We start from the raw sequence: 11,450 nt of genomic DNA, 5'->3' as shown, positions 1-11,450 counted from the left end.
TTTCTAAAAAACAGACTTCATATTTTTTAGAGCAGTTTTCGCTTCACAGCAAACTTGAGCAGATGGTCCAGAGGCTTCCTGATCTCCCGCCCTGCACGCCGGCTTCCCCTCTCATCAGCACCCCACCAGAATCTACAGCGACGCCTCGTCAGCAACTTGGGCCCACAGTGGTCACTGGGGTTCACTCTTGGCGGTGTGCCTTCTTCATTTTGGACAAATGTCTAATCACATACTCGAGAGAGACGTAGAAGGACGTAGGCAGCCAGACAGGATGGCAGCAGGGAGGTCGGGGCAGGGCCAGAAGGAAGGAGCATGGAGCAGGTCTTCCAACGAGGTCAGCTTCCTGGCTGACGAAAGTGCTTCCGGGCTCAAGCCGGAACCCACTCAGGCACTTCTGTACTCCTAAGCCGGGGATCCAAAAGAAAAACGCAACAGACGCGTGAACAGTGGGGCCACCCATCAGTAATAGTGAGGAGCGTGTGGACAGGCGGGGAGACAAGGAAAGGAGGAAGTTCCAGAAACCATAAAAAGAACAGGCCCAAACTCCCCCTGGATTCCCAGGTCCAGGCCCCTTCTGTTCGGAGGACTCTGTCTCTGATGCTTTTGCAATAAACCTGCTGCTTGCTTGCTTGCAATCTCTGTGTCCTGTTGTTCTTATTCAAATCTTTCCTGAGAGCAGACAACAAACCCCTAGATGGTAGCATCTATTTTTTTTTTTTTTTTTTTTTTTGATAGCAGGGATTGAACGCAGGGGCGCTTGACCACTGAACCACATTCCCAGCTCTATCTTGTATTTTATTTAGAGACAGGGCCTCACTTTTGCTGAGGCTGGCTTTGAACTCGAGATCCTTCTGCCTCAGTCTCCCAAGCCACTGGGATTGCAGGTGTGTGTCACCGCACCTGGGGATGGTAACATCTTATACAAAGTATTGTCACTGTCACTGCCCTAAAAATCCCCTGTGCTCTATTCACCTCCCCCCACCTCTGGCAGCCTCTGGTCACCTTTTACCATCTCTGAAGCTAAGGAATGGGTTAACTTGCTCCTGGTACGCGCCCATCTGTTTTTCACTCCCCTGTGCCTCACTCCCCAGATCATTAACCAACAAAGTCAGCCTTGCCTGGAAAGAAGGAGGGAAAACATGGGAGAACAATGCCAGTGACTGCACCTCCTAATCAGTAATCTTTAGGTTCCCGGAACCAGGAAAGTCTGCCAGGTCGGTGGCCTGTGGACCACATCGAAGATGTGTCAAGAGAATCTGTTGAGAATGGGGTGCCATCCATGCAGCCATCTTGTATAAACAAGCTATTTCATGAACTGGGCCCCCAGGAAAAGGGCGTGCAAGCACCGAGGATGCTGGCAGCCACAGCGGCGCCCTCGAGGGTCAATAAGGGTCAAATGGGATGCGCTGGGCCCCGGACTTATCAAGGCTGCTCAGAGATGTCTACCTGAGGAATGTGCAGCTGTCCGGAGACCCATCTATCAAGGACAGGGGAACCCAGCCCTGACCCCTCTCCCTCATAATTCACTCCTTCCCTCCTCCCTGCTCCCTCCAGGACCGGTCAGTTTTGGGGGGACCCAGTAAGATTCAAATAAAGTGGAGGGACCAAACCAAAAGAGGACAAGTATTTAGCTGTCCGAATGTTAACCAATAATGTAGAGGTCCTTGTGTATGAATGCTGGAAAAGCTCTTAAGTAGAGCGCTTTCTCGCCACTCGGGGCCGCTCCCTCCCCCCAGCCATTGCATCAGTCTGAGGGGCTGGCTGCGGTCCAGGCTCGAGCTTGCTTTAATAAAACCTCGTTGTGTGATTTGCATTACCGTGTGTTCACTTTGACTCTCCGGGAATTAGTCGGAATGGGACCCTAACAAATCTATTATCCCAAGAGCTGATGACCACCTGACTGCAGGTAAAGTTAGACTCCCCTGAAAGCCCACAAAAGCTTTTGTACCTGCGGCGCCTGGCAAGATGGAATGAATGGAGGCCCTGCAGCTTCCAGCTTGCCAGCTTGTAACCAGCAAGTCTTCCTCCCCCGGCCTCTGCGCTGACTTCCTCTGCCGGCCGAGGAACTGGACCTTTCGCGGTTGCAGCTCTAGAGCTTGCCTTATGCAGAAGGTTCTCTAGTTGGAATCGCAGACTCTTGCCTCTTCTTACTGACTTGCTTCACTAAGAGCACTTGCTATCTGTAAGACCCCCAAAAGGAGACCCTAACTCTGTCCCACGCCTCCTGCGGGTTGATTGGGGTTGCCGTCGATCCATGGGACAGAGTTGGGGTTTCCTTTTTGGGAGCCTTACAGCGTCACTTGATGCAAACAGCAAGAGGCTTTTATTCCAGCACGCTGGGACCCAACTCGTGACTCATGCAGGAGTCGAGGAGTGAAGACCCTAGCAGAAAATCTTACAAGTTTATAAAGGCAGAAACCACACATCGGGAGGGGTCGCACACGGAAGGGGAAAAGGGGAACAAAGCTGCTGGAAAATTCCAAAGGGGGTCTGGGTTTGCTGATAACATACAACATGTTTCACAATGTTTTACAACAGGGCGTAGATTCTGGTCAACAGTTTCTGGTAATCTTATATCCTGGAACAGCTTTAAGGGCTTTGTTCCCATCACTGGGAGGGAGACCTTAGGGAGTTGAGATAAAACAGACAGCTTAAAAAAATGTCCATTCTTTCACTATCCTCAGGGTCTTTGTTAGCTGCTGAGCCAGGAGGGCATCCTGAGGAGTGAACTCCTATGTCAATATATCCTAAAAGTGTCCTTTGTGTTGTAAGGCCCCCAAAAAGGAAACCCCAACTCTGTCCCATGGATGGACGGCAACCCCAATCAACCGCAGGAGGCGTCACTTGATGCAAACCGCAAGAGGTGTTTATTCCAGTGCGCTGGGACCCAACTCCAGGAGTCGAGTCCCTAGCAGAAAATCTTGTAGGTTTATAAAGGCAGAAACCACACATCGGGAGGGGTCGCACATGAAAGGGGGAAAATGGGGAACAAAGCTGCCAGGAAATTTCAAAGGGGGTCTGGGTTTGCTGACAACATGCCATCTTCGTCTTTCACATACATGCTCCTAGACCTTGTGCTGGGCAGGCCTGGAAATGTGTTGATCATCATTCTGTTTGAACTATGCCTTGAACTGAGCATGCTCAGAAATGTGCCTGGGCCCCAAGTTTGCTTTCCTGAATGACTGGGGGCTCCTTTCCTGGGGAGAGCACTGCTTTACAGATGTCTGAAGTGTTCCCTGCAGGCAATCAGTCTTTCTCCATTTTCTTCTCTTCTGGGTGTGCTCATTGGATTCACAGGCACGAAGTGGAGAACCCATTGCTTTTGGTTACATTTTCATGACTTGATAGCTCATTTAAGATATCTTTTTAAAATGCAAACGAGAGCCTTCCTGGGTGGCTTGCCCTAAATCCCAGCTATTCAGGAGGCTGAGGTAGGAGAGCTGCTTGAGCCCAGGAGTTTGGGCTTACAGTGTGCTCTGGATCCCTAGTGGGATCCTGTCCGTGAAAAGCCACCACACTCCAGCTTGGGCAGTGTCATGAGGCCACTTACCCTCTTCAAAAATAACTAAAAATGCAAATTGAATGTCTTTGTCCCCTTTAAAACCTTCTGCTCTGCCCAGCAGGTGGTGCATACCTATAATTCCAGCAAGCTGGGATGCTGAGTCAGAAGGATCTCAAGTTGGAGACCCGCCTGGCCAACTTAGTGAGATCCTGTCTCAAAATAAAAAATTAAAGAACTGCCCAATTTCTTTCTTTCTTTCTTTCTTTTTTTTTACAATATAGTAGCATATATTTTGAAATATTTTACATACACAGATTGTTTCAATTAGGATCCCATTATTGTGCCCAACTCTGCTTCCTTCTTGAAGGGTTATGGAAAATAGTATTCCTATAAGGCAGCTCCCCAAGAAGATGGAGGGACGGTGTGATTTGGAAGGAGGGAGGGGAAGTTGGCCAAACATTAAACCTCTCCCAGTGCATTCCTGATAGCAATGGGCCCTGGGGGAAAGGGCAGATCTGAATGCTGGGTCTTAAACCTTGACCCTGCCCCATGACTAATTAGTCCTAAATGACAGTGGGTAAGATTTGAGCACTCATCCCTCGGGGTCTGGTTTTAACCAGTACAGCTAGCCCCTGGTGGTCAAAACTGCCCGTACAGGGCTTCCAAAGTTTACATCATCCTCATCATACATCATCCTCATCATAAAACCAGAATCCCCTCTGTAACTGAGGGCCATTTTCCCCATCCGGAAAATGGGCCCCAACGGAGCCCCAGTCGCCAAGGAATAAAGGCTTCTCTGAATCCGTTGAGGTCTGCTTCCCGTCCTTTTGCGTGTACACTTCCTGTCCTGTCTGCTCTGCCCAGACCGGTGTTCCTTCTCTCCTATGGGCTCGTCCCTTACCCTAACACCTAGTCAAGCTTTGCTGGTGTAAGCTGACAAAGCTTAATCAATGTGCAGGAGAAGACCACAGCCAGGGTCACCACCTCCTGCTCAATCTGTTCACAAACTTAAATCTCCCTTTTAAGGGGGCAGAAGGTGCACAGCAAACAAAGGTGTCTTGTCATGCAGATGAAGTGTCCCGGGTAGCAGCCACCTGTGGCAAGCGGTAGAGTCACTCAGACCCCAGTCTCCTGTTCTTGAGGAAAGGTCCCTTCTGCAGGGGGAGACTCTCTGCCTCTTTACCTTACTCTTGCAGATCACCATCAATTTCTTCTATGAAAGGACAGATCTTGAGAGCTGTTCCTGTGACTGCAGAGCCTCCAGTTTTTCGAAATAACCGATTCCAAACGCATCAGTGAAAGATACCTGGGGTAAGACGTTTTACTCTCCCACCGCCTCCAGCCCTGGGCTTTTCCGGTGTCCATTCCTTCTTCTAGCCACCCTTCCTTTCCCTTCTGCCCCTGCTGGTGTGCATCCCACTGAAGCACATTCCCTGGGGGCAGGCTCCTCTGCTTCCTGGGAGGCCCTTCCATTCAGTACACAGGAGATGAAGCCTGTGCTGTATGCTTAACAATTTCCTGCCTCCCTGCTTGGCGGTAAAATGCTAGAGGACCAGGATCCTGTCTGGTTTTGTTCTGCACCAGGGTCAGTACCACAGCCAGTGCCCAGCAAAGCTTTGTCACTGAGTGAATGTGAATCTGGGTCTTATGAACAGGTGTTTCCATCCTCTTCCAAATTTCCTTTCAATGCTGTTAGGGGCCTGGTTGGCTCCCTATCTCAGAACACCTGACTCACACCCCCTTTTTTTCTCAATACAAAACCTTAACTCACCTTATTTTTTCTTCTGGAGATTGAACCTAGTACCTCCAGCATGCTAGGCAAGTGCTCTACCACTAAGCCACATTCCCAGCCTTTTTATTTTGAGACAAGATCTTATTAAATTGATGAGGCTGACCCTGAACTTGGGATCCTCCTGCCTCAGCCTCCTCAGTAGCTAGGATTACAGATGTGCATTGCCGTGCCTGGCTCTGATTCCTTTAACTAACATATGCTCGTGTTTACAGAGACCATTAAACTGAAGTAAGAGACAAGAAATTAAGGAACTTGCATTTTTTATTTCTCCTGGATTGAAATTTCTGGAAACATGACAAATATTAAAAATGACATCAACCAAATCGCTTACCACCAGGTGCCAGGTTTGCAGACATACGTGGCCCAAATGGCACTATTTTTTTTTTTTTTTCTTTCTCTGAGTCTTTTGGTCGATAATTACTGCCTAGGAAAGGAAATTTGCCATCTGTAAGGAAATCCCACGAAACCACGCCGGACATGGGAAATCACATAAGGGAGTTTATTAAGCAAACAGAGTGTCTCCCTGCAGGGTAAGAGAGAAAATGAGAGGAAAAGAGAAAGGGCACGCTAGAGAGAGTGGAAAGTGAGGAGGAGGAAAAGCAAGTGTGTAGGAGAGAGAAGCAAGAAGGGAAAGATGGCGGTTGAATTCTGCTGGACTAACAGGACCAATATGGGAGAAGGATACTTGCAAGCTGACTGATGAACCAATAGCTAGCTAGAATGTTCACAGATTGACAGGTGGTTGGAGGTGGGGAAAATGGCTGCACCAGAAAGGGCAGGGGAGCAGCTTTATACATTACACCATCTTATTATGCAAAGTCCTTACTTGCCCATGGTATGGCCACTCTGAGACTCACTTTTTGCATCACGTGCCTGTAGTGCTTTAGGGCAGACATTACTCAGATGCTTGGCAGAAATCAGTAGGATATTAATGGTAGCTAAGGATTCGATCCATTGTCTTTTTTTTTTTTTTTTTGAGTACCAGGGACTGAACTCTAGGACTAGGCCACATCACTGGCCCTATTTTTGTATTTTGTTTAGAGACAGGGTCTCACTGAGTTGCTTAGTGCCTCACCATTGCTGAGGCTGACTTTGAGCCTGACTTGATCCTCCTGCCTCAGCCTCCTGAGACACTGGGATTACAGGTGTGCACCACCGGGCCTGGTGATCCATTGTCTTTTTAAAATATTTATTGTAAAAAAAAATTTTTTTTTACAATACATAGAGTATATTTTGGAATATTTTACATACATAGAATTAAAATATAACACGTTCCAATTAGGATCCCATTATTGTGGTTGTATGTGACATGGAGTCCACTGTCCTCTTGATAATAAGAGGAAAGGATACTGGCAGTACTGCCCAGCGTTGGCTGCATGGATCTGAGGGCAACTTAACTGGAAAGCATTAACTAGTGAATTGCCTGCCTTTGGAAGGGAGTGTCCCCCAGAGTCAAGCTGAACCTGAAGCCCAGGACTCCTAGTTCCCATTTCAGATTTAGGAAATCTCCAGGCAGGGCTTCCCTGGCCTTGTCTGAAAGGTCTGACCTCTGGATGTCAAGCAGGGTCCCATCAGTATCCAGAGGCCCTGGATGCTGTTTTGAGGAGTGGATGGTGGAGACCCAGGGCCCCCTTGCCTAAGAACTTCCAGGTTCTTTCCTTGCCAGCTACTTCAGAGGAAGGTGCCCACCTGGCTGGGAGTCTGCAGTATTGTTTTCTCATTTGTTTATGATTCCGAAGGGAAGGATCCCAGGCTTTTGAAAAACATTCCTGGGTTGTAAAGCTGCTGAGAGGTTTACTGGCCTCTGAAGAAGAGATTTATAGCATACTGGGAGATTGGAGAAAGGACTTCCAACCTCCAGGTGTCTCCCAGGAATGCTCTGGGCAGAGGAGAAAATGGTCTCTTTCCCTTTTGGTGGCAGGGAAAATTCTCCTTCCCCAATCTTGCCTATATAATACTCAGTGTCCCCAAAATGTCAGGAGTGTTTGTAACAGAAATGCATAACAATTATAGTTGTTTTAATTTTTCAGTCTGTATTTTCCAAAAAATACTATCATAAAGATAACACAATTTCAATTATAGAAAATTACAAGGAAACCCAAATCCACACTTTGATGTTCACTCCTACAAGGATGAACTACATCTAGGACCCAATGGTAATTATGTAAATATTCTGTCTAATTAATAATGAACTCTTTTGTGTTTCTTTTTTTTTTATCATCAAGGCTGGCTCAGTATGACCGAATAAAACGTGTACCAAAGGAAATGCCACATCCAGACTAATTGCAAGAAAACCAAAGGAAGCTATTATAATTATCATTAACTTTCTAATCACAACAACATAGTGCCTTCATTTATACAGGAAAATATCAAAGAGTAGAGGTGAAAAGAGGAAGATGTTATAAAAAAGGGCAGCCTGGAAATTAGAGGTCACACCTCCTCTTTTTCCTTCCTATTAGACATTCAATCCTTTTTTTTTCATACCAGGATTCAACTCCAGGGTGCTTAACCATGGAGCCACATCCCCAGCCCTTTTTTAATATTTTATTTAGAGACAGGGTTTTGTTAAGTTGCTTAGGGCCTCACAAAGCTGCTGAGGCTGGTGATCCTCCTGCCTCAGCCTCCTGAGCCACTGAGATTACAGGCGTGTGCCACTGGGCCAGGCTTAGACATTCAATTCTGAGTTCTTCTTCTCCCTCCATCCCCTCAGTCGACATCACTGCTGAGTTACCTGTTTCTGATTTTTTTTTTTTCTTACAGTGGTGGTAGAATGACGGTGTCATCTAATGAATCAGATTATTCATCCTTTCCTCCTCTTCTGCGGCTCATTTGTTCCTGGGCTATTTGCTGAGTGTCTATTGTGTGCCAGCCCTAGGTGGGAGCTGGGGTGAGAGCCATGAACTAAACCACTGTGCTCCATTTCAGCAATGCCCTTCATTCTCTTCCTCCTGGGCCGCCTCTTCCTCTATCCTCACCCAATACTAAGATCTTTGTGGCTTTCTTTCATCTCGGTTTTCTCAGGATCCGGCACCATGAGTCCCACTTCCATCCATGTTTATCATTGGCTGAATGAATTCTCTCTTTGAAATTGTGTCTTTATTGGCTTATTTTGCAGTGCTGGGGGTTGAACCCAGGGCCCCTGCACCCTGGGCAAGTGCCCTAGCACACAGCCCCAGCCTCTGACACGGTTCAGTTGGAGCCTGGATGGTAGAGGTCGTGCAGAAGGAATTAAAACCTGCTTGGGATCTTTCCTTTTTTATCTATGTTATTTTTTCTGCTTATTAAAATATGAGTCAATGTAATAATAAAATTATTACAGAAATAAATAGAATAGTGAAATTCCTCCCCATCTTTAGCCTCTAGAGATAAGGATAGTGCATGATTTGATACCCACTCCTTCAATTTGTTTCTGTCTTTTTGTGTAGCTACATCTATCTAGAGATACACCTACATATGTGTATTTATAATTCTATGTATAATTTAAAAACCCAAACAGGATCATAGTAGTCAAACAAATCTTCAACTGCTTTTTTTTAAAAACCTTTTTCCATTTGATAATATATCTTGGCTTTGATTATGCGAAACTTCCTCTAAATTCCTTTCCAACTCTAAATCGTACACTTCTGAATCCGAGCCAGAGGCTCATTTATTTTTATTAACTAGTTCTTATTATTGTAAAGGAAACACACGTACCTGCTAAGTGGAGTTAACAGCAGAGGAGGGAGTGAAGTGAAATGGAATGTGAACCCCGCCCCTTCCTGCTCCAGAGTTGGCTTTTCCTTGTGTGCTGGTGCTGGGCATTGAATGTGGAGCCCCAGCCCTCCAGGCCTGTGCTTTACCACGGAGTCACATCCCCAGCCCCAAAGTTGGCTATTTCTCATAGTTTCTTAAGTATCCTTTCAGAATTTCCAGAGCACATACACACTTAGCCCCCAGGGGGGAAAAAAGTTGATATGTAATTCAATGGAAAAAAAATTCTTAGCATTTAAGAACTTTGTCTAGTGTAAGCTGCTCTTTCAGCAGCCCCTGGGAAATCAATGGGCTCTTCAGGTGTGAAAATCGTCCAATACCTGGCTAGCCAACCTGGGCACACGCTGCTTGCCATTCTCCAGAGCCATCTTGTTCTTCTACAAGGGAAGCTGCACAGACAGGGGTGACACCCCGTGCCAGCCTCTTGCTGTGAGCGCTGCTCCTTTGACGAGGGTGGCCCAGTGGGCTCTGAGAAGCAGAGCTGCGTGTAACTTCCAGGTCAGGCACAGAGTGCTGGCCGGTCCTTCCTTCTGCCATTTCCCCTCCTACTGGTGGGAATGTGGACCTTGGACCACTGGGACAGGACGACACCTTAGACAGGAAGACGCCAGGAAGTAAGAGGATCCTGGGCTCCTGACATCTTTGCAAAGCTGAATCGTCAAAAACTCCTTGGACTTTTTTGGGAGAGGAAAATAGACCTGCATCTTCCACCTGGTAAGCTGCTGTTAATTGGGGTCTCTGTTATCCACGGGTGGGCGTCTGTTCCTACTGTGAGCTTTATTACAAGACATTATTTCCCCATCCAAAGGCCAATTTTCTGAATCACAGGAAACACCAGGAATAAATTCAGCGTGTTTTACCATGATGGTTAAAATTATACCGGGGACATTAATTCCAAAGTCAAACCCTTGGAGAGAGGTGATGTGAGGGGAAAAGAAAGTGAACATCTACAAAGGGAGAAAGAGAGTGGCTTGATCAGATCCTTCTCATCCCTTCAGAAAACACAGGCAGGCCCGGGCCGCGCTGAAGGAAGCTGTCTGCCCTCCGTACACCCCCACAGCCAGTGGCAGATCTTCTGCTCGCCTTCCTCTGATCACATCTGCCCTTGGTACATCCCCACAGCCAGTGGCAGATCTGCTCGCCTGCCTCTGATCACAGCCGCTTTCCTTGAGGCATTTGACTTCCCAGTAGGAGCTGAGGCCCGCGAAGAAGGCAGGAAAAGGCAATGTCTCCAGTACCAGGTGGCAGACAGGGAAGAAGTGGAGGTGCCTGGCTGTGTAAGGCCCCCAAAAAAGGGCCCCCAACTCTGTCCCATGGATGGACGGCAACCCCAATCAACCGCAGGAGGCGTCACTTGATGCAAACCGCAAGAGGTGTTTATTCCAGCGCGCTGGGACCCAACTCGAGGAGTCGAGTCCCTAGCAGAAAATCTTGTAGGTTTATAAAGGCAGAAACCACACATCGGGAGGAGTCACACATGAAAGGGGGAAAAGGGGGGACAAAGCTGCCGGGAAATTTCAAAGGGGGGTCTGGGTTTGCTGATAACATACAACATGTTTCACAATGTTTTACAATAGGGCGTAGATTCTGGTCAATAGTTTCTGGTAATCATTCTGTTTGATCACTATCTGGCTATCTGGCTCAATTTATCCTTTTATTCTCTGTTTGGGGCTGTTTCTTGGAACAGCTTTAAGGGCTTTGTTTCCATTCCTGGGAGGGTGACCTTAGGGAGTTGAGATGACTGGGAGGGTGACCTTAGGGAGTTAAGATAACTGGGAGGGTAACCTCAGACAGCTTAAAAAAATGTCCATTCTTTCATTTCCCCATTTTCTTTTCTGGTAAGTTCTAATCATGGAACTTCTGTCTCTATATACTCTTCTCCAAAGCTATTTCCTTGGCGGAGGGACTGGTATTGTTGCCTAAGCATTAGTACCTGTACAGCACTTATTCTTTCCCTGATGAAGGTGACTAGGCGATTTCAGGCAGGCAAGAGCCGAGGGGGCGGGCAACCAATTAGCAGCCCCTTGTTTGCAGTCCTTGATAAACAGTCCTTGATAAAGGCAGGTAAATTTGGTAATCAATGGCCTCCGGAGATCCTTGACATTCCATTCTTCCAGGGGCAGTCTCCAACTTGCAGAGACAGATGACCTCATGGCTTCATTTCCTCGATTTGACCCGATCCCCTATTTCTACACTAACTACCTATTCCCAATTCTGGCTTCATTCCCCCCTTTAGCTTTAGGAACCCATAACTGCTTGTTAAGAAAATGAAAAGGGGCGTCGGTCATTCTGGCTGCTTCGAAGCTGAATGGGGGCAGCGAGGGGCAAGCAGTTTGGAGTTCCTTCTTTTTAAAAAATCGGGTCAATCGAGGGGTCCCAGGAAGAAGCCTGGTTGGAGAAGAGCAG

General features: G+C 47.2%; 1 long non-coding RNA gene across 2 annotated transcripts in view; it reads left to right on the top strand.

Moving 5' to 3' along the window:
- Nucleotides 1–1,867: 1,867 nt before the first annotated feature.
- The window catches only part of LOC306650011, a 31,796-nt gene continuing 22,213 nt past the window's right edge, over nucleotides 1,868–11,450 (top strand). Inside the window, exons 1-4 of one of the 2 annotated variants that reach the window (XR_013760775.1) lie at nucleotides 1,868–1,906; nucleotides 4,699–4,813; nucleotides 4,946–5,087; nucleotides 7,520–9,758. This is a non-coding gene — a long non-coding RNA (uncharacterized lncRNA). Of the gene's footprint in view, nucleotides 1,907–4,698; nucleotides 4,814–4,945; nucleotides 9,759–11,450 lie in introns of both variants that reach the window. The other variant, XR_013760776.1, reaches the window with a different exon arrangement.

This window comes from Sciurus vulgaris, assembly GCF_902686455.1.
Source record: "Sciurus vulgaris genome assembly, chromosome: 18".
Classification (NCBI taxonomy): domain Eukaryota; kingdom Metazoa; phylum Chordata; class Mammalia; order Rodentia; family Sciuridae; genus Sciurus; species Sciurus vulgaris.
This window is presented reverse-complemented; position numbering and strand designations above follow the sequence as displayed.